Source organism: Delphinapterus leucas, chromosome 3 (assembly GCF_059928025.1).
Source record: "Delphinapterus leucas isolate spDelLeu-1000000601 "Yukka" chromosome 3, BTC_Dleu_Yukka2, whole genome shotgun sequence".
Lineage (NCBI taxonomy): Eukaryota > Metazoa > Chordata > Mammalia > Artiodactyla > Monodontidae > Delphinapterus > Delphinapterus leucas.
Genome location: NC_143131.1, coordinates 25601218 through 25618250, shown reverse-complemented (window position 1 = coordinate 25618250; position 17033 = coordinate 25601218).

Sequence of the window (17033 nt, the reverse complement as noted above, 5' to 3'; positions counted from 1 at the left end):
AGAAGTGGGGAGTAAATGCTTAATGGATACAGGGTTTCCTCTGGAGATAATAAAAATGATTTGGAACTATATGGTGATGATGACCGTATAACACTATCACTATATTAAATATTTACCACTGAACTGTACACTTTAAAATAGTGAAAATGGTGTATTTTATGTTATGTGTACAAAATATGCATTTATACTGTCTTTTATATTTACCTAGTTAACTTTATCACTTTTCTTTCTTTCTTTTTTTTTTTTTTTTTTCTTTTGTGGTACACGGGCCTCTCACTGTTGTGGCCTCTCCCGTTGTGGAGCACAGGCTCCGGACACGCAGGTTCAGCAGCCATGGCTCACGGGCCTAGCCGCTCCACGGCATGTGGGATCTTCCCAGACCGGGGCACAAACCCGTGTCCCCTGCATCGGCAGGTGGACTCTAAACCACTGTGCCACCAGGGAAGCCCACTTTTCTTTATTTCTTTGTGTGGATTTAAATGACACTCTAGTGTCTTTTTTATTTCAGCCATAATGACTCCTTTTACTTTTTCTTATAATTCAAGTTTACTAGCAACAAGTTTTCTCAATTTTGTTTTCCTGTAATGCCTTAAATTCTCCTTAATTTTTGAAGTATAATTTTGCTAAATATAGAATACTTGCTTTACATTATTTTTTTCTTTAAATACCTGAATGTGTCATCCATTTGCCTTCAGGTTTCCATGATACAAAGTCAACTGTTAATCTTCTTGAGGATTCCTTTCGTCCACTGAAGAAAAACCCGTAACCTAAAAGTTGAAAGTTACATTTTATTCGGGGACTTTACTGAGGAATATAGCCAAGGAAACAACCTCTCAGATGGCTCTGAGGAGCTGCTCTGAAGAGATAAGGGAGGAGTCTGGAAATATAGGAGTTTTTGCTGAAAAAAAAATGCAGTTGAAGATTGCAAGATTATTGCTAATCACAAAAAACAGGCATCTCAAGTTAATGATTTTAGTGATTTTCCATATATGGGAAGATGCAAGAGTTTGGGCTCATTGAAATTATTCCTTAGGTATGTATCTGAAATATCTAGGGTCAGTGTCCTGTTTTTCTTCATCCTGAATTCCCCTCAGGGTGCAGCATCTGCACAGCTGGAATTGCTGATGACTTGATGGCAGGCAACATTAGTTGTCTACTGGAATGTCATTGCAAAATTCTGTTTACTGAAATGACAGGCAACGGTTCTTGTCCACACTTTCATGTGATAATATATTTTCTCATTCTGTTTTCAAGATTTTCTTTTTTTTTCTCTTTGGATTTTGACAATTTTACCATGATGAGTGTAGGTGTGGCTTTCTTTGAGTTTATTTTACTTGGAGTTTGTTAAAATACTTGGGTGTGTTTTTCAATCAAATTGCTTCAATGTTTGAAAATCAGACCAATGTTTTTCATCAGTTTTGGGAAGTTTTGGAAATTATGTCCTTAAATATTCTCTCTGTCCCTTTCTCTTCTCTTTTTCTGGGACTCCCATTATGAAAATTTTGGTATATTTGATAGTGTCACACACATCTCTGAGGCTCTGTTCATCTTTCTTTAATTTTTTTCTGTTCTGTTCCTCATACGGGATAGTCTCAATTGCCGTATTCAAGTTTGATAATGATTTATTTTGTATGTGCAAATATGTTGTTAAGACACTACAGTGAATTTTTCCTTTCAGTTTTTGTATTTTCAACTCCAGAGTTTCTATTTGGTTCATTTAAAAAATAATAATATATCTATTCATTGACATTCTAGACTTCCTCAGGTATAGTTCCTATTGGCTGCACCTTGTTTTCCCCTGGGTATGGACTATACTTTTGTCTTTTTGCATTTCTCTCAAGTTTTTTGAAAACTGAACCTTTAAAATAATAAAATGTAGGGCTTTCCTGGTGGCACAGTGGTTGAGAGTCCGCCTGCCGATGCAGGGGACACGGGTTCGTGCCCCGGTCTGGGAAGATCCCACATACCACGGAGCGGCTAGGCCCGTGAGCCGCGGCCACTGAGCCTGCGCGTCCGGAGCCTGTGCTCCGCAACGGGAGAGGCCACAGCAGTGAGAGGCCCGCGTACTGCAAAATAAATAAATAAATAAATAAAATGTAGCCACTCTGGGAATTATTTGTTTCCCTCTCCTCAGGATTTGTTGTTCTATCACTTTGCATATGTAGTTAATATTTTAAATGTGGCAACTTTGAAATAATCCCTCCTTACTCCCAATCTCAAGGTTCCCTATTGTTGTTGCTTGTTGTTGTTTTTATGCTTGCTACATATTCATTTAGTAATTTCTTTGGACTAATTCTTAAAAATCTCTTTCTTTGTTACATGAGATCTCTGTTTTAAAGCCACTAAAGGCTCTTCAGTCCACTTAATGATCACTTAAGAGATTCCTGTAAATTATTTGAACCAATTCATCTTCTAGTTTTTGCCAAAGTAATCTGTGTTTGTGTTTGTGTATGTGTCTTTTAATGTTCTGCCAGGCAATTTTCAAGTCTAGCTTCATTTTTACTTCCTGTTTGCTTACAGTCTTAAGTCAGCCAGAGTTCAGAGTTTAGGACCTTCTCAGGTCTCTCGTGGGCTTGTGCAAATCCTGGGTATGCGCACAGCTCTGTACAAGTATGTGGTCTTCCAGAATGTCCGGGTATGTCAGAGGTTTTCTAAGTGCCCTTTGAATATTGCATTCTCCATTTTTTCCTTTTAAGTTTCTTGGTCACAATTCTGTTGGCTCCAACTGTTATCACCACCTCAGGCAGTTGTGTTATTAAACAATTGCCACTGTTTGTTTTGAAAAATGCCTGGAGGATAGGGCTGTTTGCAAAGAACAAGCTCCTTGGCACATCAAATATAGAAAAGCCCAGAGAATCAAGTATTTCAGGTAGCTGTCCAGACAGGTCAAATAATAATTCACTAAACTTTGGGCTTTTTATTTTAGATATCCAAACCTGGTAGGCCTCTCCAGTGGCTGTCAGTTTGCTGTTTTTTACCACTATTATAATTATGAGGCTGTTGGTTTTCAGGCTAACATAAACTGAGGGACAAAGGATGGGAATAGAGCAAGTTAAAGTGCCACAAACCTTGCTATTATTACTAAGATTAAACCAATTTTCTTGAATAAACACTCAGGACTGCTGCAAGCTTTTAATTTAATTTCCTGTGTTCTGAAGACATTGATTTTGACAGATTTTTTCCCCCTCTGTGTTCTCATTGTTTTTATGGTGGAGAGTATTTTTGGTTGTCTTTACCATTTAAAAATGGGTCATTTTTAAGGAACTTTCTTTTCAGTTAACATGATTTTTATATTTTTTCATTCTAAAGTGTATTAAGTGGCAGTATTTTAAGATATTTGGATAGATAACAAAGCATATGGACTATTCTATTTTCTCATCTACTCTCAGTTCCCTTGCAAAGCCATGTGGCTGATCTGGTCAATAAAATTTAAGCAGAAGTCACATGTCACCATCAGTTGTTATGATAGGTTATGGGGGAGATAATTTTGCGGCAGAACTTGAGCTACCAAGTCTTTTTCAAGTCGCTTTTAAAGGTAGAAATCTGTGCCATGGATTGCCTAAGCCTGACTCTGGCAGTGTGTTTTGCAGAAAAATGCCTTATTTCCCCCATTCTTAACTAGTTATGAAGGATTTTCCTTTATATTCTGTTGTTCAGGGGTTAAAAATACAAATGATTTTACACACCTATATAGAAGGGGTGGTGATTCTTAGAATTGGTTAGATATGAGTGCCTTTCCCCATAATCTTCACTACTTAGTTTTCTTAGCTGTAAAATGGAGAATCACAGAAGCATCTCTCAATATCTAACCACTGGAGACTCCCTGAATTCAAGGCAGTCTTACACCGAGTTACATGTTATGAATTATAAAGTGTTATAAGTTGTAAAATAGTTATAAGGTGTATTAATTGTACCCTACCCAATACAGTAGAATGTATTCTAAAGTTTCTTTAAATGATGGCTAGCTCACTTATAATTAAACATACTCAGTGATAACCAATTTACTACATGGTGAAGTAGTCTTTGTAGTTGTGACCTGTAATTCTCAAAGAGAGCCTTTCTGTGGTTTGTAAATGTATCCATCTCCCCTCTCATCCAGCTCCCTAGTCATGGGCAAATTCCCTACAGTGGACCTGGGAATAGATCAAACATTCTTTTCAGCATAATGTGATCATTCCTAAATTGGTAGTTAATAGCAAAACAAAAATGTTAATTAAGAAAAGAGTATATTTAGTGTTGACATTATTAATAGGAATATTAAAAAAAATAAAGTTATTATTCCTCTAGAGAATTCCAATAACCTCACAATCCCAGAAAAGTTTTATACATTTTTGGAAGAATTTCTTCTAAGAATTTCCAAAAACATGTATATCCAGAGGAAATAATGTGAATATGGAACAATAGCATGCTTAATGTTATTAACTGTCTTCTGCTGGAATACTGAATGCCGAATAATAAGATCTCTGTATTTTTATAACAAAAGCTTCTGTGATACTGCTAGAATATATTAAATAGATGATGCCAATGAGTGGAATACAAATAAACAAAAAATATTAAGATGGCTCTCATATGATTATATTTGCAATAACAAAGAGCAGGAACAGTGAAGGGAAAATGAGGTAAATAAAATATCAAATATTTACCAATACACAGAAATATATTTAACTAGCATATATGGATACCTTCCCATAGTTAAGCAAATAGAAATATTAAATGCTAAACCATCCTAGTTCTCACATCCAGAAAGGTAGAAGGATGGCCATTAAGATAAGTACTTATAAGACATTAATTATGTAGTTACCCTGGAGTGTATTTGTTTTCTATTGCTTCATAAAAAATTAGCATGAATATAACAGCTTAAAACAACCTCAGATCACCACCTTACAGTGATTCACAGCATTTTTACCTGTGAATCTCTTATTGTTCTCCTAGGGATCATCAGTACAGTGAACAAAGATCTGTAACTGTAACACGGAACAAATGTACTCACACCCAACCTCAGGAAAAGCATATTCTTGACTACAAAACAAAGGCCCTGGAAAACTAATCTCAAATATTTGGTTGCAAACATTTCCAGATGGAGATGTTCACATATACTGATGAGAATTCTATTCCCATTCTCACCATTTTGAGCTACAGCAGGGTCACAGAGATCAACATTCTCATACTCAAGATATGTGTTAATCATTCTTTGACTGTTGTCATGTTTGTCAATTGTACTTGTTGAGTCCTTCAGTAAGGAGATGCTGAAATGAAGTATATCATCGTTGGAGGGTATATTGGCAGTGTATTATTAGAGCAGTATGTTAGAGGGTAAAGCCTTTGAGAAAAAGGAGTGGAGGGAAGCAGAATTAGGCAGTGAATGCCTTTATATCTTGAAAATACATTAATCTGCTCTAGCAAATGTGCCATCTCCTGCCCAGCAACTGCACTCCAGAATGCTACTTAGCTAATCTAGTGTTAGCCTTTGAGTCACTTTTCAGGATATTTTTCTTCAGTGGCCAGAATGGTGAATAAAACTTGAGACATAATAGGCATCTCTCTTCCTGAATTCTTAAGATCCCTAAGCCTAGCATCACTTCACTACTCAACCCAGGTTGTAATACTGTTTGTGATTTGCTATACTGATTGTTGATTGAGATGGGGAAGTGAGTTTCAGAGGCTTCCACTTTATCTTTTCCACTACAATAGCTTTTACCCCACAATCTAAGGACAAATGTGAGAAGTTATACAAATGTCAAGTGTCACTCTGAGTTATACACTTGGAAACCCAGAAGATCCACGTTAATGATGACTTTAGCCAAGACTCTATTCATTACCTTGTCTCCGTGTGGTTTCCTTCTAACAAGGGAAGGACACTAGTCGGGGAGATCATGGCACTTTTGGTCTCCAAGGGTATCAATTTATATGTCCCTGGCATAAAAGTTCCAGGTTTTCCAACAAGGGCACTGAATTTGGCATTGCAGACCTGCCTGGAGTAAAGATTCAACAGTCTTTAAAGCTAAGGGACCCCAACTAATGGATCCTGGATTTGATCTTCAGATTTTCTTTTTCTTTTTCATTTCAGAAGATAGGGGCCCTATGAGAGATACCACAGAGACCCTTTTGCACTTCACATTTAGTTGCCATTTGTGGTTAACTCTCCACACTTGTTCACTATCTCTCGATAGCACATCAGTGAAATTTAATAACAACCAGTAAATCCATGGTTCTTACGTATTTTATTCTCTACCCTTTACTTTTCAAATGACTGAATCATTGTAACAGCCTGGGTATTCCTTTCCGTTGGAACATAATCAAATCAACACAGGTGAAAGTTTAAATAACTAGACTACAATCTGGTATCAAGGACTATGCATGTTCCACCTACCTTACAGATCGGTCTTCACTACCAGCCAAGCCTTGAGAGATCCAGTCCTAAACCGTCATTTTACCGGCTTGAACCATTCCTCATACAAGCTGTATTAGTTTGGCTCTCTGAGAAGCAGAAAATGAGAATTAGGAATGTCAGCATTTTATTATGATGGATAAGAAAGAAAGAAGGAATAATTATGAAGAAAAGACTTTCAGACTAAGCTTCAGACTAAATCTGAAACTTTGAAGGAAAGTGGGGAGGCAATGAAATTGGTCCTGGAGACCCACCAAATGTGGAAAAAATTTGACAGTCTTCATAAAACCAATGGGGAATTCTAGAGTAAATATGACTCTTCTGAGAAGTTCCATATTCAGCTGAGGTAGACAGGCACTGAAACCCTTATACTAGTCAATCATCAACTGGGAGCTGTCCTAGAAAACTGAGGTAGATCATGAAAATGCTGCATCCAGAGATAATTTACTATTTTCATTCCTTGCAGCTGAACAAATTCTCTCTTAAAACAAGATGTGAGTAGCACACCTTTATAGTTATCGCAGCAATACACAATCCATACACAGTTATCATAAACTTTGCTGCTCAGATAGTTTTTTGTTTTGTTTTGGTATCATTTTCAAGGAGAACACTTTTCAAAATCCAAAGATTAGATTATTTTCTAAATATTAATTAATACACATGGTACAAAAGCCACAAGGTAAGAAAGGATGTACTATTAAAAAAAGCAAAAAACAAAAATTTCTCCTACATGTCAACAGCCAGTTCACAACTTTTTTCTGCAGAAGCTACCACAATTATTATTTTTCATGGGCCCTTCCAGAGAAATTCCACGTATATAAAATTATTAGTATGTATGTATATATGTATGTATGCATGTATGTATGAAGCAACAAAAGCAACTGGCTTCTGATTCACTCCTTACTCAACCACTGGAGTTTGTTCCTGGGAAAAGAAAGAAGGCAGGGAGCCTGATCAATATCCATGTAAGTATGTTGATCATTGATCTACTAGTAAAGGCAATAATGGTAATTGCTAGGAGAAGAGTACATATCTAGGAAATTCTTATAGCATCATACCCTGTTTTATAACTGCTGATGGTAAGTAAATCTTCAATATATAGATTTATGAAGAATATATCCTCATTGAATGTGAAGTGAGCTACATAACTTTCTGGGAGTATTAACTATAGATATCTTATGACCTAGATGCTTCTCGATAAGTGAGATGATTTGTATACTTCATTAGAGATCTCAACTATGCTAGGCAAAGACTCCATGTCCAATGATGAAAGGAAGGACATGGGGAGACCTAAGCCTAATTTGCAATTATTTATTGATATCTTTTAATCTTAAAATTATTAGTAATATGGATAATTCACAAGAGTTTCATTTGACAACCCAGTTGTTTATTTTAGCTCAATATGCATTTTGTGAATATTTGTATTGTTTGGATTCTTTCATAAAATCGTTTAGAGAAATATCCAAATAGTGTGCCATAACAGTACCTAATTCATTTTTATTATTCTACGGTATATGACACTATGATTGCAGGAAGCTTCAAAGGGTAGGCAGATTTTTAGAGTCTTTAATTTCTTCTATTAACATATTTTATATACCACTCAACCAATATTTCTTGGTCATATTAATGATTAATTCTAGTAAGTAAGTGTTGATTTCTGATTGTGTAAGTATTCGAACTTTGTTATTCAAAATCATCATAACTATTATCAATATTTTGTATTTCAATATAAATTTTAGAGTCAACTTGTCATTTTAAACACAAAAAATTTGCTGTTAGTTTGAGATATTCTCTTGAATCTATAATTTAATTTGGAGTGAATTGGCATCTTTATAATACTGAGTGCTGTAATCAATTAACGTCATATATCTCAACTGATTGAATTTTTTCAAGAGTGCTCTTAATATTTTACTGAGAGGTTTTGTACATAGTTCTTTAGATATATTGCTGATTTTTTTGTTTTCTTCTTCTAGATTACATGTAAATTCACTTCCACATCATTGGTACTGTTTAGAAGGACAAGGTTTTTGTTTTGTTTTGTTTTTGTATATTAACTTTGTGTATTATATTATTTACTCATTATTTCCAATAATTTGATGAATTTATTCAAATATATTGTCTGCAAACAATGAGTTTTAATTTTCCTTCCAATCTTTATATCTTTTATTTATCTTTGATGCCTTATTTCACTAGATAAGTCCTACAATAAATTGTTGAAAACAAAATATTGAATAATACTCTAGAATATTTATCTATAATCCTAAAAGATTAATCCTAATCATACTGTTCAGGTGAAAGTAGTGCTCTTGTCATTTTATAGGTGTGAAAATGAGGCTCACTGAAGTACTTTCACTTCCTCAAAGTCCAACTCTTCCTATGTGGGCAAACTAGCACGAGAAACTCAGTTAACTCCTTGTAATTTTTGTGATTTTCTTTTTCTACTTGTATCACATCATTTAATTTCAAATTTAGTTGGAAATATATTTTCTTCTAACATTTTTAATATATGTTTCCTTTTAAAATTCTCCTTGAGCATCCCCTACACTAATAAGGTTAATGGAAAAATCAGTTTCTCCTGCTAAAGGCTACAGCTAAAGTAGCTCCTTTTGAATATTTACTTCTCAAAATTCACATGTGCTCAGGATTTACCTCAATTATAGCTTCATATGTGTATATATAATGATTACCTTACTGAAATTTTATGGACTATTATTAATGCTTCTATCCAGAGGGTCTCTAATTGTAGTATTAACAACTACTTGTCACAAGATTAGGTATTGCCAGTCCTAAGTCTAATGTGTATAAATTGTCTAAGTATTCCTTTCATCCCTCTATTTCAATGTTTCTATGTCCAACCCTAGAAAACTTAAATACTAAATGTCAAATAGCCCATCTAGTTTTTACTATATACAAATAGAATAATAAAACGTAATTTAAATAAAATTGCTATACTTGTGTATGATCTGAGTGTATTTTTAACTACCTGCATGAGCCCAGTTAAGCCATTTTTGATGCTTTATATGGAAATGATTATAGAGGCCATTTGATGTTATTAAATTGCATGAAAAAAAACCTACATTTCTCTAGCTGATGAATCTCACCCTTGAGTTTCATTTTATTAAAGATCCTCTAATATTCATACAGGAAGAGCCTGTATCAAATTTTGAGCTCAAAACTAAGCAGTAAGAAGATGAAGTGTAATGGGACAGAGAACTAAAATAGCTATAGGAGTTCCTTTTCAAAAGTATCAATCCTTTTAATATCCAAAGCTACTGGCATAAAAATGAAGTTTGAATATAGATGTTTTATCATGCACATTGAGGTTGACTTTATAAAAAGATCCTCAATTTTAAACTTTCAAAATATTCTTTCTATTTTATACATTAAAATTTACCTTAAAATGCCATACATTCTTTTCTTTTTAGCAGTCAAAGTGGTTGGTATTTGATGCTGCTTCATGTTATTCCTAATTTAGAACTGAACCCCTTATACACCATTTTGGTAGCCTCAATAGGCCAGAATCATAAGGCATGTTTTCATTGTTGGGCACAGCTAAGTTATAATCAATTGGCTGTACAGGTTCCAAGATAAACAGCACACAGGTCCATCTAGAGCTGTCAACAATTCATAGACTGTAAAAGCTCAGAAAGAATATAAAGAAATGAAAAGACTGCAGACTAGAAAACTCTCACCTGTTCATCAGTTAACGTATATTAACATATGGCAAATGAATATTATTTATCAAACTTTATTCTGTATACAGAAGATATAGGGGTGAAAAAGAAAATTAGAGTTTTAACCTCTAAAAATTTGCATAAAAAGAGACAGATATTAAACATTCATACATAAACAAACAAGATACTTTTAAAAAGAGACAGATATTAAACATTCATACATAAAAAAACAAGATACTTTCTTGTTCTTAGGAGTGCTAAGAATGAAAATATAAGGTGATATGAGGAAGGGTGACTGATGAGAGATTTTTCCTTTAGCTAGTATTGTCAGGAAAGTAAAGCCATAAGTGATGGGGAGGCAGCAGTAAAAGTACCTTGAAGAAGAACATTCCAAGCAGAAGAAACACAACAGGAAAGGACCCTACTTAAGTACAGACCTGAAATCCTAAAGGATTATAAAGACCACAAGGTCACCAATGTGACCTTTTACCCTAGGTTCATTTCAGAGTTGTAACAGTTTCCAGGTTACATTCAATCATTGAGAACTGAATTTTAAAATATTCAAACTAAACTTACTTATAGCTGAATGATAACCCAAGAAAGCTCCCTATAATCAGGTACTTTATGTTATGCCCATTTTTAAAGAATTGATACACTTTCCTTTTTTTAAGAAATTCTTATACTTTACAGAGATACAAGTCATTTTGCCATTCTTGCTAAAAAGCATACACAAAATGTAAAGAAAAAAAACTGCATGAAATGAACACCAACTGTGCATATCCATATCACCTCATGGGTCTAATTTTGTCTGTTTATCAGAACAAGTGTGTAATTGATGCTGTTTTGCTGGTTTTATATCAAGGAAGTTGGTTTACATAGGGAATATGACCAAGCTAACAGCTAGGAGGTGAGATACACATTCAATACTAATTCAAAGTATGGGGTCTCTAATTTACATTATTCAAAAGATGAAGGATGTGGAGGGAGAATAGTCACTCTTATCCTATTACCCTAATAATGTTCTCTTGTCTGTTAATAATGGTGAATTGATTGCTCTTATACTTTTGTGATTGGCCCTTTCTTTTTCAAGATTTTTCTTTGTAGGAATGTAGAAGCAACACAATGAATATGACAGTTACCAGAAAGAAAAAGTATCAAGGCAGTTGAGAATAATGTTTCAACTCTGAGCAAAACTCTTTGGCTTTTGAAATATACCAATATTTGAAGAGTGAGACATCTTTGCTTTATGTGTGAATGTAGATCTTTTAAATTTATGACAAATTCAATATTTCACTGAGTTATTTAAAAGTAATAAAACAAAACAAAAATATATCTTTTGCCTTAATTCAGGTTCAGAGATGTTCAGAATCTCAACTATATTGTTATTATAAAAAGACAGGCTAATCTAATATACTATAAACATTGCTTAAATATAACACAAAACATGTCAAATAAGTGTTTAAAATACTCAATGGATAAACAAACATAACTGAATAAACAGCTATAGGGATATAATAAAATATATCTCTTCATAGTTAATGCCAAACACTGGAATTTGAAATTGCTAATTAAAAACATTAGTAAATGTCAATAAAGCAATATTTTAATGACTCCAAGATAATCCCACAGCAATCAATTTAGATCAGAATGAGTTTATTGTAAAGTGCCAAATGTGGAAAAAATGCTTCCTTTGCACTATTAAGCAACAATTTCTCAAATGAATAATGCTTAGTCAAAATTTAACTAGATAATTACTTAATTTGCATTTATTAAGGAAAAATAATAATGGGGAAGAAAGCTCTTTGGGAAGTGACCTGAGAGTTAACAGTTGACTTAGATAAACACAGTTTTACCTTAACTTCTGATTACAGAAACACGATACTCATAAATCAAAACAACAACAGCAAAACCCAAGAATGACAATAAAGTAACATGAAATTTATTTGACAGAAAGCAGGTGCCAATTTTATACTTGGCATATGTTGAAAAATTACCAACCTCTGGTAGAGTGATTTTGTCTAGTGAATTCAGTAAGAATATGAACTTCAGTTCCCATATTTTAAAGTCTAGTTTTACTAGAAGCAGGGGAAGTGTGGCTGTTCAATTTTGCAGTTATATAAGTGGAGATAAAAATAAATAAATCCATGAAATGTGTTTGTTCCCACATTATTCAAAAAGATCTGAACATTGTGCACATCCTTCATTATATTGCAAGTAAAAAGGCCTGAAAAATCACACTTAAATTCAAATATACCTCTTTCATATGACTGGTCTAATCAAACCGATGGGACTCTTTTGGACCATGGTGCTGGCAGCAGGAGATTCTTACTAGCAACAAAGGAGGGAACTATAACAATGTCTGAGTTGGGTTTAGAGGTGATTTAATGTTCAAATATGTCAAAGGTATCTAATATTTTGTGACAATAAAGGGGACCAGAGAAAATATTAAAGTTGATGAAGAGAATCAGGAATTAGAAAAATACAGAGATAAAATATAATAGCTTTCAAAAAAGATGACAGACTTTGCATCTCTCCCATTAAGAAGTAATATCTATTTTCCCACCCTTTGAATCAAGACCGGCTTTGTTACTTGGTTTGACCAATAGATACAGCATAAATTACCCTATTCTATATCAAAGCATACAATTCAAAAGGACTTGCAGATTTTGCTTTCATGCCTTATAATTCTACAGATATGTGAACTGGTACCAAATGGTGTGTGATACATTCCAGTTACCTCCATCACTTCAGTAGAATGCCATTGCCCAGAATGTGAAAGTGACCATCTGTAACAGGCCAGACACCAGTAAAACTTTCAAGTTTCTGCAGATATATGAGTGAATAGGCTGATATCTACCAAGCCCAGCACAGACTAGAATAAGCAGAATTATTAGCTAATTAAAAAGATTTTTAAGACACAAAAGAATCATGAATAAATAGAAAATCTGAACAGTCCAAAAACAAGTAAGCAGATTGAACCAGCAATTAAAAATCTCCCAAAAAAGAAATACTCAGGACTAGATAGTTTCTGTGGTGAGTTCTATCAAACACTTAAAGAATTAATGCCAATCCTCCTTAGTCTCCTCCAAAAATTTGAAGAGGGAGGAACACACCCAAACTCATTTTATGAAGCCAGAATTACCCTGATACCCAATAAAGACACTATGAGAAAATATCCCTGATGGATATAGATGCAAATATTAAAATAAATCTTAGCAGACTGAATTCAACAGCACATTAAAAGGACCATGAACAAGCAGGACTTAGCCCTGGGATATAAGTATGATTCAACATACACCAATCAATAAAGGTGATACACCACATGAATAGAATGAAAGAAAAACTCATATGGTGATCTCAATAGATGTAAAAAAATCATTTGACAAAATTCAAATCCTTTCATGGTAACATGCTCAACAAATTGGGTATAGAAGGATACCTCAATGTGATTAAGGACATATATGTCAAGCCCACAGCTAACTTCATACTCAGTGGTGAATGCTTGACAGCTTCTCCTCTAAGATCAGGAATAAAACAAAGGTGCCTGCTCTCACCACTCTAATATAACATGATATATAATATAATATATCCTATTATTATAATTATAATAGGATATATTACATATAGCAATATATCATATGTTATTCATTTTATACATATTTTATTAATATATAATGTACACAATATAAAATAAGTAATATATATAATATATTATATAATAATATAAAATATATTATTTGTGCATATACATTAATATATACACATATATGCATAGATATATGGATATGCATATACACATGCATAATACACAAATACACATGCATACATGTACACATTTTTCAGTTGGGATTGGAAAGAGAAGAAAAGCAACAAAACTCTATCCATTAGTCTATTGGGGATATTCATAATAAAAATTTCTTAACCTTAACTTTATAAACTAACACATTTAAATAAACATATGAGTACAGACTCGTATCTAAAGTAATATAGAATATCTCCTCTCAATAGCTCACTTGGGGAAAGAATTGATTAACAAAATATTAGTGTTTCTTCTGGTATTAATTTTATAAAACGTGAACAACATTGGTACATTCTTTAGAAAAAAACTAATAGTGTAAATGACTTGAGGCCATTTTATTTATTCATTCACAGATTCTTGCATTAAAATTTTCTCCCTGCCTCATGTGGTTTAAGTATCATGAGAACCCTGCTCTGAAGGAGCTTTTGATATAAAGGGTCAGGGACACATGTCTTTGTAATATGAGAATAAGTGGGATAAGGATAAAAACACAAAGAACTAGTATTTTTAATCTGGGCTTGATGTTAAAATATATTTCATAGAGGAAATGACACTTGAGTGTAAAACTGCATTATTTTTTCATATCAATAGGTTAAGAGAGAACTTGTGAGACAGAAGAAACAGTATTGTAAGGTCTTGCTCCTGTAGAAAACCTTTAAATATAAATTTGGTAAGGAGTGTCCCGAATCATCTATACAAATTTTCCCATGTTTAAAATATGTTATTTAAAATACAGATTGGTAAATATACAAAGTAAAAATTTCTAATTTGAAGTGGTTGCATGAACATAAGCTAGAAAACCTCTGTATATTAATTCTGAGAGAGAAAAAGTAAGAGCAAAGAAAAAGGGAATGAATCATGGACATCCGCAAGTACAAAAGACAGTTGCAGTTCAGTAGATTAAGATATAGTCACAATTCTATTATATGTCACTAAAACATATATAAGCCACTTTTTTAAAAAATGGAACAACACAGAGACACAAGCACACAAAAATACTCTTACGTCCCAGTTGAACAGGATAAACTTTAAGTATTTTCTTGCTTTAGCACTGATTTTTAAAAAATTATTTTTTGTATAAAACTAAAAATAACAGACATCTACAAACAAAAGGGTAGGACTAAAAGCAGTACTATATAGAGAAAAATCTGAAAATTTTAATGTTTAAAATATAATCTTTTTCTCTGTCTGGTGATTAGATGTTAAATCTCCCAAAATTTAAGTTAAATGAAAACTTGCTGTTTGCCAAATGAGACATAAGGAGTGGAAAATATTTGTGGCTTACAGGGAAAATAATTACAGTTATAATCCACATGCCTGCAGTGTGATAACAAAACATGGCTTTAAAAATGTATAGCTCTAGAATCCTAGTGGGCACCAAAGGAAGGCTCAGACATCTTTCTATTATTTTCTTATTTGCATACATTAATGAGGCATTGTGTGTTTGTCAGATTCTGTGCATTTCTTTTCTTTATGAAGCTGTATATTATTGTGTTTGTGTATATGAACTCATATAATTGTGTCTGCATTTGTGAGTCTAGCTCTTACTTTCCACTCATTTTTTACTATTATAATCAAAGCTCTTTCTCCTCCCCTTTAAACTATTTTTCTTTCTGCTTTAATAGCTTTCTAAACCATGTTATTTCCACATAATTAGCCATAGTCTTCAATTGAAATAAACCTTTATTACTTTCTCTATTTGATAAAAAAAGATGATATTTTTTGATTTTGTTATTAAAGAATAAGTGAGTCATATATTTTTATATATCTCTGTGAAATATATTTACATTTTATAAATATAGATATTTACTCTTTAAAGTTCACTTGTCCTCAGTAGAAAATAAAATCTACAACATGGTAAAATAAATATTTCGTACAAAGAACGGGCAAAATAAAAGCATTTAATTATAAAACATCTATAGAATTTTCAGATATTAGACTTTATTCCTAAAATCAGCATTTAGAAGCTCAATATTGAATACCAACAGTGCAGATACTTTTATTTCCTACCATATTTACTGAAATACAATTAACATACAAAAGAGTTCATATATTTTGTGTTCATTTTGATCACATAGGTATATACTTGAGAAACTATAACCACAATCAAAACAATCAACATAACTACCATACCAAAATACTTCCTAGTATCCTTTTGCAATCTCTTCCACTCATATCCTTAGAGTTTTGTAAATTTATATAATTAGGAACTTACAGCATGTACTGTTTTTTGCCCAGCTGTTTTCATCCAACATAATTATTTTAAAAGTGATCCATATTGTATCCTGTATCAGTACTGCATTCCTAGTCCTGAGAGTGGCCAAGATGGTGGAGTAGAAGGACCCTAAGCTCTCACAAGCACACCAAAATCACAACAAACTGCAGAAAAACCATTGATGAAAAAGACTGGAACCTACCAGAAAAGATCTTCTACTAATAAAGCCATAAAGAAGGAACCACAACAAGATGTATAGGAGTGGCAGGCTCATGAAATCAAATCCCATACCCCCTGGGTGGGCAACCCACAAACTGGGGAATAATTATATTACAGAGGTTCTCAGACAGGAATGAGAATTCTGAGCCCCACTTCAGGCCCCCTGGCCCAGGGGTCCAGCACTAGGAAGAGGAACCCCCAGAGCATTTGGATGTAAAGGCCAGTGGGGCTTGATTGCAGGAACTCCACACAATTGCAGGAAATAGAGACTTCACTACTAAAGGGCTCACAAAAAATCTCACATGCACTGAGACCAAGGGCAAAAGCAGTAATTTGATGGGAGCCTCGGCCACACTACTTGCTGGTCTTGGAGGGTCTCCTGGGGAGGTAGGGGGCAACTGTGGCTCACCCTGGGGACATAGACACTTGTGGTAGACATATTGGGGAGGATTCATCTGTGTGAGCTCCCCAGGAGGCTGACATCTTTGGCACCAAGACCTGGCCCAACCTAACAGCCAGTGATGTGAAGCCACAGGCTAAACAACAAACTGGGCAGGGACAGAGCCCCAAACATCAGCTGACAGGCTGCCTAAAGACTTCTTGAGCCCACAGCTGTCTCTATACATGCTCTGAGACATGGCCCTGCCTACCAGAGGGCCAAGACCCAGCTTCACTCAGCAGTGGGCAGGCACCCCCCACCCGCCAGGTAGCCAACACAGGTCTCTAGACCAGCCTCAC